General features: G+C 43.7%; 1 protein-coding gene across 2 annotated transcripts in view; it reads right to left on the minus strand.

Moving 5' to 3' along the window:
- The window catches only part of kdm8 (lysine (K)-specific demethylase 8), a 56,306-nt gene extending 52,664 nt beyond the window's left edge, over positions 1–3,642 (minus strand). The window contains exon 1 of one of the 2 annotated variants that reach the window (XM_052020795.1): positions 3,547–3,642. The gene's annotated coding sequence lies outside the window, so the exon portion shown is untranslated. The remainder of the gene's footprint in view (positions 1–3,546) is intronic. The other variant, XM_052020794.1, reaches the window with a different exon arrangement.
- Positions 3,643–12,051: the final 8,409 nt, after the last annotated feature.

The raw sequence follows: 12,051 nt of genomic DNA on the forward strand, positions 1-12,051 counted from the left end.
TTGCATACTTCTGTCAAGTCACCCCTTCAGTATCTTTCATTCCAGGGAAAACAAGCCCACCCTATCCAATCTCACCCCATGACTGAAGTCTTCCAATCCAGCCAACATCCTGGTGAATCTCCTCTGCACTCTCTCCAGTGCAATTATACCCTTGTCCATGTGGAGACCAGAAATGCACACAATGCTCCAGTTGCAGCCTAACCAGTGTTTTGTAAAGTTGCAACATAACGGCCACACTTATATTCTATGCTCCGACCTATGAAGGCAAGCATGCCATATGCCTTCTTCACCATCCTATCGATTTGTGTTGTCACTTTCAGGGAACTATGGACTTGGTCCGCTAGATCTTTCTGTTCATCATTCCTCAGTGCCCTACCATTTACTGTTTGTCCTATCCCTCTTTGATTTCCCAAAATGCATTACCTTGTGCTTGTCGGGATTAAATTCCATCTGCCAATGCTCAGCCCAATTTTCCAGCTGATGTGTAACCTTAGACAACTTCCTTTGTTATCCACAACACCGCTGATTTTCATGTCATGCACAAACTCACTAACCAATACCTACATTCACATCTATGTCATTAATATATAATCACAACCAGTAAAGGTCCCAGCACCGATCCCTGTCATCCACCACTGGTCACAGACTTCCAATCAGAGAAACATCCTTCCACAACTGCCCTCTGCCTCCCATCACTAAGCCAATTTTGGATCTAATTAGCTAGCTCTCCAACTCAGACTTTCTCCCTCTGCAGGTGCTGCCTGACCTGCTGGGTACTTCCAGCATTCCTTTATTTCAGATTACCAGCACTGTGGTATTCTGTATTTCACAGCTCCAGCATTGTTCTTTCTCTCTGTATTTACACCTCCTCCAGACAGATAGCTGCAATTATCAAGCCTCACTGGCCTCTCTCAGCTGGCAATGCTGCCATTTAGGTTCTCACTCTATTTTCACCCTATCACAAACATTCCCTTTGTTCTCTCCACCCCTACCCTTTCTCCGAAATTTAAAACATGCTTGTTTACTAAATTTTCCTTGCTCTGAAATGTCGGTGAACTTAAATGTTAACTCTGCTTGTCTCTCACAGATGGCTGCCTGGGTATTTCCACTATTTTCAACTTTTATTACAATTTGCATTAATTACTTAGATGAAGGGACAAATTGTAATATATCCAAGCTTGGTGACAGAAAGCCGTGAAGAAGACAAAGAAGCTGAAAAGGGATTTAGACAGACTTAGTGAATGGGCAAAGCAGTAGATGAATTATGACATGGGAAAATGTGAAGTTAATCACTTAGCAGGAAGAAAAGACATTCACATTTTTTTTAATGTGAGAAACTTTTAAATGTTGGTGTTCAGATAAATTTGAGAATCCTTGCATGTGAATCACAAAGTTAGTATGTAGGCTTGGCATTCAATTAGGAAAGCAAGCAGCATGTTCGCTTTGATTCAGGAAGAGGAGAGGAATTAAAGTACAAATAGGGAAGCCTTGCAAGAAGATTTTAGTGAGACATAGCTGGAACTCTGCTTATGGATTTGGTCTCATCCCTGGAAGAATATACAAAATTAAGACAAAGTTCTAGAAATATTCACAGATCAGGCCATATATGTAGGAAGAGTTAGCATTTCAGATCAATTATATTTAATCATGAAAGGCCATCGACTTGTGTGTCTCTGTCCATAGATATTGCTGAGATTTTCCAGCATCTTCTGTTTTAACTTCAGATTTCCATCATCTGCGTTATTTTGCTTGAGTAGGATGTTCTTGTCTGGGTTGCAGTATGGTGCAGGTTTATTAGATTTGATTCCTAGTGTGAGCGGAGTGTCCTCCAACAGAAGATTGGGTAGGATAGGTTTATATCCTTTGGAGTTTAGGGGAAGTAATTTCAGTGAAATATTCAAGATTCTGAAAGATGGAAGCTGAGAAACACTGTTGCTTGGCTAAAGAATCTAAAACTAGAGGGCATTGCTGGCAAGGCCAGTTTTATAACCCACCCCTAACCACCCTTGAGAAGGTGGTGATTAACTGTCCTCTTGAACTGCTGCAGTTCACGTACTCCCACAGTGCTGTTGAGTAGGGAATTCTAGGATTAGACCCAGCAACAATAAAGGACCAGCAATATATTTCCAAATCAGAGTGGTGTGCAAGTTTGAGTGGAACCTACTGATGGTGGTATTCCCTTGTTCTACTTGGTGGTAGAGGTTATGGGTTTGGGAGTGCTGTCAGAGTTAGCACTGCAGTCACCATCAGTCAATGGTGGGAGTGAATGAATGTTTAGAACAGTGGATGGGATATCAATCAAATGGACATGGTATAAGCTTGAGGGGGTCAGATATTTAGGACTGAGATCAGGAGGAATTTCTTCACTTAAAGGGTTGTGAACACCCCAGAGGGTTCTGTAAGGGCAGTCATTATCAACTTCAATCTTGAGGGAAAATCTGTTTGAGTCTAGGCAAGTTAAGAATCGAGACATTAAGTGGATTTAGGGTAGATCAAGTTGTGATCAAATTGAAGACCATAGTCAGAGTCACATGGCTTACTCCTGCTCCTAGTTCTTGTATACAGAGCATCATGATGGAAATGTTAGAACATAAATAGGAACAGGAGTGGGCCATTTGGCTCTAAAAGTTAGCTCTGCCATTCAAAAAGATTGTGCTTGACCTTCTACAATCTTTTTGAATGCTATTTTCCTCAAGCCCTCCAATATCAGAAATTGGTCCATCAATAACTGCACCTCCACATCCCTCCAGAATGGAGAATTCCACAGATTGACCATCTTTGTGACTAAGTCCTAAATGGCCTACCCGGTATTTGGAGAGTGTAACCATACTCCTAGACTCTTCAGCCAGGGAGAACGTCCTCCCAGTAATCTACACTGTGGACAAATGGTGCGATTGGAGAGGTGGGAGAACCCGATAGGGATGGCAATGCCTTGGTGGGAATGCAGAGAATCTGGAGTCAAGAGCAACACAAGCGCTGGAGGAACTCTCACTTCAGGTCACAACTTGTCCATTCCCCTCCACAGATGCTGCCTGAACCGCTGAGTTCCTCCAGTACTTTGTGTGTTGCTCCATATTCCAGCATCTGCAGTCTCTTGTCTCCTGAAGTCAAGAATGCTATGAAAATGAACAATTTGCTAACTCTGGGAATTTGGAGGCAGAACCCTGTGAAGATGGACGTGCGAGCTGACTAATCACGAGAATCTGGGGGCAGAACCCTATGAAGATGGAAGTGTCAGCTAACCAATCATAAGAATACAGGGGGAGGGGAAAGAACCCTGTGAAGATTGACATGCCAACTGACCAATCATAAGAATCTGGGGGCAGAAGATGGACGTCTCAGTTGGCCAACAAGAAACGTTAGAGGGCGGTAACGTAATAATCATCATATGAACATGTCCAACCGGAATTGGCAACTCCCACTGGAAACAAGGCAAGGCGGAGAGACGAACAACTCCACAATGTTTGTTGTCGACGTGTATAATAACATAGATTCACAATGCGCACAGATAAAAAAAAATTCGGTTTGACACCATTAGAACCGTACCTGCCCACCCGTCGCCTCTTACCTCCCGACATCACAAACGCCATTTTGCACCCCCGCCCCCCATTCGGATCGGATCACCAAAAGGACACAACTTCTGATGACGCACATCGGTTCCGTGCGCAAGTTCCGCAGTCGCATCCTGACGTCACGGAACTTCTGAGTCGTTCTCTCCGGAATGTGCTCATGTGCGTTGTTCGCCATTTGGTCATTGGGACAATCCCAATGGGTGGTTGATGGGCTGGAGCTGCTGAGTGCTGCCAGCATTCTCTGTCTCTGCTTTAGTTTTCCAGTGCTATTCCCACCCCATTACTCTCATGGACACTGCAAAGATAGAAAAACAGAAATAAAACCCTGCAGATGTGACAAATATGAAATGAAATAAGAACTGAAGTCTGCTGGAAATGCTCGGCAGGTCAGGCAGCATCTGTGGAGAGAGAAGCAGAATTAATGCTTCACATTGATGACCTGTCAGAGCTGGGTCGATTAAAAAAATCAGGCATGTTTGTAGGGAGAGGGTGGAGAGAATCAAGGGAATATCTACCTTGGGGTGGAAACTTCAAAAAAATGGATGACCGAGTTAAGTGCCAATTTCCACTTTAATTTTTAATCTCACTTTCACTCTGACTTCTTTGTTGGAGTAGTGTAAGTTTTCATTGTAGCCCCAGACAAGCTCGAGGAACACCATCTCATCACTTGTCTAGGCCAATGTTCTTCATTATGAGGCCCATGAGCCATTGGTAGCTCCCTACAACATGACTGTGGCTGTCTGGAGCTGAGGCAGGGGAGTGGTTGGCAACACAGGCAGATACATTGTCTGGAACCAGGGGCAGGGTATGGTAGGATCGGGGGATTTGAATGTGGCCGGATACAGGCCAGTTGTGCCTTAGAGACAGAGCGGGTGTATAGGCTGAATGGAGGGAGCGGGGCTCAGGGAGCAATGTTGGGGTTGAAAGGAAACTCTAAGAATCACAAGGGTAGTTGTGTTATTATGTGTTATTATATAGTTATAATAAAGAACTACAGTTCCCAGTAGGCAATGCAAGGGATCACATAGGGGAACAAGAAGTGGCTGTAAAAAGAGAGGAAAAGCAAGTCAGTCTGGTGTGTTGGTTAATAAGCATGTTCAAATGTTAAACCCATGCCAAGTTTGTCTTTTGACGAAGAACAAACATAACATGGTGTCAGAAGTTGGTGTGAGGTCTGAACAGAGAGAGTAGATGAATACTGTATGCAATTGAGAAAGAAACGCAGTGAGTATGAAAGAAAAGCTGTAATAAGACGGAGAAAAAGCTGGCCGGCATGGCGAGGGAGCTCATTGTTCCTGAAGTTCAGCAGTCACCGGATTTGCCAAGAGAGACTCAGGTGAGAGGCCGAGAGTTCCCATTATAGGTAAGCTAAGTCCTCCCACGCCTATGCAGTTTACTGGCAATCTAACCGATAACTGGAAACGCTTCAAACAGCGATTCGAAGTATTTTTAGATGCTAGTGGAGTGAGAGGGAATGAAGAAAAATTGAAAGTGTCTATTTTTCTGCATGTGATTGGTGAAGATGCTTTGGACATCTATAACAGCTTTCAAATTGATGAGACAGCTTTTGAGTTGGGCACTTTGATGAAAAAATTTGAGTATTTTATCCCAAGTAAAAACATCACATTTGAGGGATATAAATTTTTTTCCTGTGACCAGAAACAAGGTGTAAGCTTCGACCAATACTTAGCTGAGCTTCACACATTGAGTAAGTCTTGTGAATTTGGAGATTTGAGAAACTCACTAGTTAAAGACAGAATAGTTTGTGGAATTCCAGATAATGGACTCAGAGAAAGACTGTCACATGAAAAAGATTTGACCCTGGAAAAGGCAGTGAATATGAGTAGGTCAGGAGAAACCACATGAGCACAAGCTAAGGAGCTGCACAGGGTAGACACAACAGTGCATACTGGGAAAACAGAGAGGCAGCACACAAGGCATTTCCGAAAGCAAAAGCAAGGCAAAGGGGAAGGCTCAAACAGCAAATGCAGCAGATGTGGAGGTAGACACATTCCAAAGATGTGTCCTGCTTATGGGAAGTCCTGCAATAGCTGTGGGAAGAAGAATCACTTTGCAAGGTGCTGCAAAGCTGGGGCTGACAAGATAAAGATGCACACAGTTGATGAGGAAATGGAGGAATTCTTTGTAGATTCTGTACAGACTGTGGCTGCTGGTAAAACAGAATGGATTGTTCCAGTAACTGTGAATGAGACAGTAATTCCATTCAAGCTTGACATCGGAGCTCAGGTGAATGTTATCCATGGATGATTATAAGACTTTCACAGTAAAGAGTAAGATTTACCCTGTGAAGTTAAAAGTGACAAGCTACACTGGAGAGAAAGTTCCAGTAAAAGGGGGCTGTATGGTGACCTTTAAGCACAAGGGGCAGCACTTGAAATCACAGCTATTGACTGTAGAAAAGAGAATACAGCCAATATCAGAGTGCATGTGAAAAGCTCAACCTAGTGAAAAGAGTTTTCATAGTAGCTTCACATACCAAAGATGACCACACAACACTCATGGAAGAGTATGCAGATGTCATTAAGGGGCTTGGATGCTTACCTGTTGTACACAAAATTTACATAGATGAGGCAGTGGCTCCTGTTGTCCATGCATGCAGGAAAGTTCCGTTTCGACTTAGAGATAAACTTAAACAAGAACTAGCATGCATGGAATGAATGAATGTCATACAGAAAATTGAAGAACCAACAGATTGGGTGAGTTCACTGGTCATTGTGCAAAAGAAAAATGGAGAATTGTGGATATGTCTAGACCCAAGAGATCTCAATAAAGCCATCAAGAGAGAGCATTTTACTGTAAATTGTCAACACGGAAGGAGATCATGTCCCAGTTTTCAGGTGCTAAATGGTTTAGCAAGCTCGACGCACCGTCTGGGTTTTGGCAGATGAAGCTTGATGAGGCAAGTTCGAGACTGTGTACTTTTAACACACCACAGGGAAGATATCGCTATCTTCGACTGCCATATGGGATCCTGTCCGCACCAGAAGTCTACCATAAAACCATCTACATGATTCTTGAGGGCGTACCTGGTGTCAAGACCGTGATGGATGACATCATCATCTGGGGGTCCACCAAGGAGGAACATGATACTCGACTGAGACAAGTGCTTGACGTGACAAGGAATGTCGATTTGAAATTAAATAAAGAGAAATGTGAGTTTGGTGTTAAGACACCGATCTTCATAGGAGATGTCATATCTGAAGAGGGAGTGAAGCCTGACCCAAGAAAGAAAGACGTCAGCCATTGAAAACGTGGAGGCGCCCCAAAACAAAGAGGAGGTTGGACGTTTCTTAGGGATGGTGACTTATCTAGCTAAGTTCATCCCTCGATTGTCAACAGTGTCAGCACCACGTAGGTCACTCATTGAGCAACAAAATGAATGGATTTGGTCTCACGAGCAAGAAGAGTGTTTCCAGACGTTGACAAGGGTCCTAACTGAAGAGCCCGTGCTGAAGTTTTATGATCCGGAAAGGTGTATCAGGATATCAGCTGATGCGTCCTGGCACGGCCTTGGATCAGTACTACTGCAGCAGCATGATGGCACATGGCAACCTGTGGCCTATGCATCAAGGGCTTTAACAAGTGTGGAAACCAATTATGCACAGATAGAGAAAGAGCTTCTCGCCAGTACATATGCTTGTGAAAGGTTCCATCAGTACATCTATGGGCAAGCTATTGAAATGGAGACAGACTATAAACCATTGGTCTCAATTATGTCCAAACCACTGAATGACTGTCCCATGAGGATACAGCGCACGTTGATAAGGCTGCAGAAATATGATGTGAAGATGATCTACACACTGGCAAAATATGTTTGCTGCTGATGCTCTGTCTCGAGCAGTCGACAAGACAGAAAAGAGAGACCAGCAGGTTAATGCAGATATACAGGCCTATGCTGACATGATTGTCACTTCCCAGTATCTCCGGATAGAACAGAGCAGATTAGGAAAGCAGCAGAGGCAGATGAAACAATGAAAATACTCAAGGATACAATACGGAAAGGATGGCCAGCAGCAAAAGATGACTGTCCAATGTGTATTCAGGATTATTGGGCATGCAGAGCTGAACCGTCAGTAGTGAAAGATATGGTCTTCAAAGGGAACAGGTTTGTGATTCCAATGTCACTACGCAAGGAGATGCTCCAGAAGATACACAAAGGGCATCTTGGGGAGGAAAAATGTAAACGTAGAGCACTTGAAGTGAGGTACTGGCCAAGAATGAACCAAGACATCAGCTGGACCACTGCTTCATGTGAAATATGCCTTACCTACAGACCAAAGCAGCAAGCAGAACCACTTACACCACACCCTGTAGCAGACAGGCCGTATTTCAAAGTTGGAGTGGATTTGTTTGACTGTAATGGGAAGAGCCATATGTTGTAACAGACTACTTTTCCAATTACCCAGAGGTTGCGACACTGCAATCAACATCCAGCATAGCAGTTATCACGTTCCTAAAAGCTGTGTTTGCGAGGCATGGAGTTCCACGTGAAGTAGTATCATACAATGGTCCACAATTTTTGAGCTGTGAATGTGAATTTTTGCCAATGTTTGGGGGGGTTTCGACATATAACCTCAAGCCCACGTCATCCATAATCTAATGGCCTAGCAGAGAGTTCAGTTAAGGTGGTGAAGGGCCTCATGAAGAAAGCGCAAGATGGACAAGAGGATTTCCACAGAAGTCTAATGATTTACAGAAGGGCACCACTGCAGGACGGCCTTTCACCAGCCCAAATGCTGATGGATCGATGCATATGCACTAACCTTCCAATACATGAAGACCTGTTGACACCTGAAGGAGCACACAAGGTCAAACAGGCTAAAGAGGAAAGGAAAGAAAAACAGAAACAGAATCATGACAAGACATCGAAAAGCCTACAAATCCTGAAGCCTGGGGATCAAGTGCGAATCTGAGACCATGATTCTGGCACATGGTCCATGCAAGGAGTTGTGCAAGAGGAAGTAAATCCACATTCATACCAGACCCAGACGGAGCGAGGGACACCTCTGAGCAGGAACTGCGTGGATCTACGACCACAAGCTCCAACCCATGGCTGTGACCCATCCCCTGTCAGTACACCAAAGGGGCCAGCATATGGAGAAAATGATCATGTGGACCAGAGTTCCCAGGAAAATACCAACAGTAATGCAGCAAATGAAAGCAACACAGCTGCGAAAACAAGTACCAGACCAAATAGGACCATTAAACCACCTCAGAGACTGGTTGAAAGCTGCTGAGTGGACAAGGGTTCTTGGCAGGTTTATAAGGACAAAGTATTGTGTTTGTTTTTCTTTAAAGGGGAAAGATGTGTTGCTATGTGTTATTATGTAGTTATAATAAAGAACTACAGTTCCCAGTAGGCAATGCAAGGGGTCACATGGGGGAACAGGAAGTGGCTGTAAAAAGAGAGGGAAATCAGCCTGTCTGGTGTGTTAGTTAATAAAAATGTCAGGTGTTAAACCCACACGAAGTTTGTCTCTTGATGAAGAACAAACAGAACAGTAGTGTGACAGAGCAGGAGAGACTCCCTTTTTTCTTCTCTCTCTGTTGTGCACAACCACACCCAAAGGGATAGTAAACAATAGACACAAAGAAAGAATGAGTCAAAGGAAGACAATGAGGAAGAGAGACAGAGAGTAGGTGTGGAAAAGTAACATGGTGTGTGTGCAGAAGAGAGAAGAATAGACTCATAGCAAATCAGTGAGCGAGAGAGTCAGAGAGAGATACAAAGCAAGGCAGACAGAAAGAGAGGGAAGGAGAGAAAACATGAAAAAATATCAAACCTAAAAAAGGGAGAGAGAGGGAGATGGCAAGAGGGAAAGAACAATATATTAAGAGAGGAGCAGGCACACAATTAAGTGAGACTGAGTGTGAAACAAAATCAGAAGATACCAGAGAAAGTGGGAAACAACAGGCCATTAAGGAGTCTGAGGGAATGTGTTAATTTAGTTGTTAATGTGGTTTTCTGCCAAGTGGCCCCACTTGGAAAACAGTGATGATCACTGGTCTAGGCATTCTACAGACTTCGGGCCTCAACAGCGAGTTCAGCCATTTAAGATGACCAGCTGGACAGTTCTGTTATAAGAGTAGGGGATGCTGCTGTTTCTTGATGGTTTGGGTGACAACAGTTGGAAGGAGGACAGAACTGGTGTTTTGGGCTGATGACCTTTAATAGTGGGACGCTAGCTGTGTTTCACTGTGTGGATGCTACCTGGTCTTTCTAGCATCGTTCATTGCTTTTCAGTGCCTAGCCAGTTGTGACATAACACAGTTTTTCTGTCTCCACAGATGCTGACTGACCTACTAGCCTTTTCCCAACATTCTCCCTCATTTCAGATTTCCATCAAGTGCTGTGTATCTCATGTTCTAGTACATTTTTGTTTGCTACTCTTTCCTCTCTCTCCCTTGATTTACATCTTCTCCATCAAGATTAGTTACCAGACCCTCACTCAGTGGACACCAAGCTGCCATCCATTCTGGCTTGGTCACTTCTCACAAACATTCTATTTGCTGTCGCCATCCCCCCACCTTCTCTGCAAATTAAAACATGCATTGTTTCTAAAGTGTTTGATGGAAGATCATTGACCTGAAACATTAAGTTTGTTTCTACTTTTACAGATGGTGAGTATTTCCAGCATTTTCTGGTTATATTCTGGGTTCTGCAGTGAGTTCATTTAAAGGCTGTAATAAATACACAATGGCGAACAATACAAAATATTAGAAGTGGGAACACAGGAAGAGAACAAGATGAGTTAGTGTTTTAGGAAGACTTTTGCAAGTAGCATGTGGCTACCAGTCCCAAAGCATGAACTTCTCCTTTCAAAGGCTATTAACCCTTCTTGTTCTATTCTTCTATTTTGTATTTTCAACATTTGTCATTTGCGATTAAGTCAACCTACACATCTGTTTAAAACAAAAGTAAGTAGATTCCAACTGAGAATTGAAAAGTCTTCTAACTGTAGACCACACAGAGAGTATAGTTGTTGTAGATTTGGGGTAGATCATGGTGTAGAGAGAAGTTGGAGTTTAATGAACTAAACCACATAGTTCATGCACATGGTCCTGACGAGCTTCCTGCTTCCTACTCACTGAAGTCTACACTAATCACTATGACACTGGTTTGCAGCTATCTGGTGCTGGGTTAGTAGAATCCTGTTCCCTCCAGCTTGTTATTATGGGAGACTTCAACTTCCCAAATATTGATTGGCACCTACTTAGTACCAAAGGTTTAGGTGGGGCAGAGTCTGTTAAGTGTGTCCAGGACGGATTCCTGTCACAGTATGTTGACAGGCTGACTAGAGTGAATGCCATATTAGATCTAGTATTAGGTAATGAACCGGGTCAGGTGACAGATCTCTCAGTGGGTGAGCATTTGGGGGACAGTGACCACCGTTCCCTAACATTTAGCATTGTCATGGACAAGGATAGGAGCAAAGAGGACAGGAAAATATTTAATGGGGAAGGGCAAATTATCAGGCTATAAGGCTAGAATTTGTGAGTGTGAATTGGGATGACATTTTTGAGGGGAAATGTGGAAATGGAGATGTGGTCGTTGTTCAGGGATCTCTTGCAGGATGTTAGGGATAAATTTGTCCCGGTGAGGCAGAGGAAGAATGGCAGGGTGAAGGAACCATGGTTGACAAGAGAGGTGGAATATCTAGTTAGGAGGAAAAAGGCAGCAAACATAAGGTTTAGGCAGCAAGAATCAGATAGTGCTCTTGAGGAACATAGGGTAGCAAGGAAGGAACTTAAGGAGGGGCTGAGGAGAGCGAGAAGGGGACATGAAAAGGCCTTGGTGAGTTAGGGTTAAGGAAAACCCCAAGGCATTTTTCACTTATGTGAAGAGCAGAAGGATGACGGGAGTAAAGGTAGGACCGATTACGGATAAAGGTGGGAAAATGTGCCTGGAAGCTGTAGAAGTGAGGTCCTCAATGAATACTTCTCTTCGGTATTCACCAAGGAGAGGGGGCTTGATGACGCTGAGGACAGTGTTGGTAAGGTTAATGTTCTAGAGCATGTTGATATCAAGAGAGAGGATATGCTGGAGCTGTTGGAAAATATTAGGACAGATAAGTCCCCGGGGCCTGACGGAATATTCCCCAGGCTGCTCCGCGAGGCAAGGGAGGAGATTGCTGAGCCTTTGGCTTCAATCTTTGAGTTCTCGTTGTCCACGAGAATGGTATTGGAGGATTGGAGGGTGGTGAATGTTGTCCCCTTATTCAAAATAGGTAGTAGGGATAGTCCAGGGAATTATAAACCAATGAGCTTTACGTCTGTGATGGGCAAGCTGTTGGAAAGGATTCTTAGAAATAGGATCTATGGCATTTAAAGAATCATGGTCTGATCAGGGACAGCCAGCATGGCTTTGTGAAGGGCAGATCATGTCTCACAAGCCTGATAGTGTTCTTTGAGGAGGTGACCAGACAGATAGATGAGGGTAGTGCAGTAGATGTGGTCT

This window comes from Pristis pectinata, chromosome 8 (assembly GCF_009764475.1).
Source record: "Pristis pectinata isolate sPriPec2 chromosome 8, sPriPec2.1.pri, whole genome shotgun sequence".
In the NCBI taxonomy this organism is placed as follows: Eukaryota; Metazoa; Chordata; class Chondrichthyes; order Rhinopristiformes; family Pristidae; genus Pristis; species Pristis pectinata.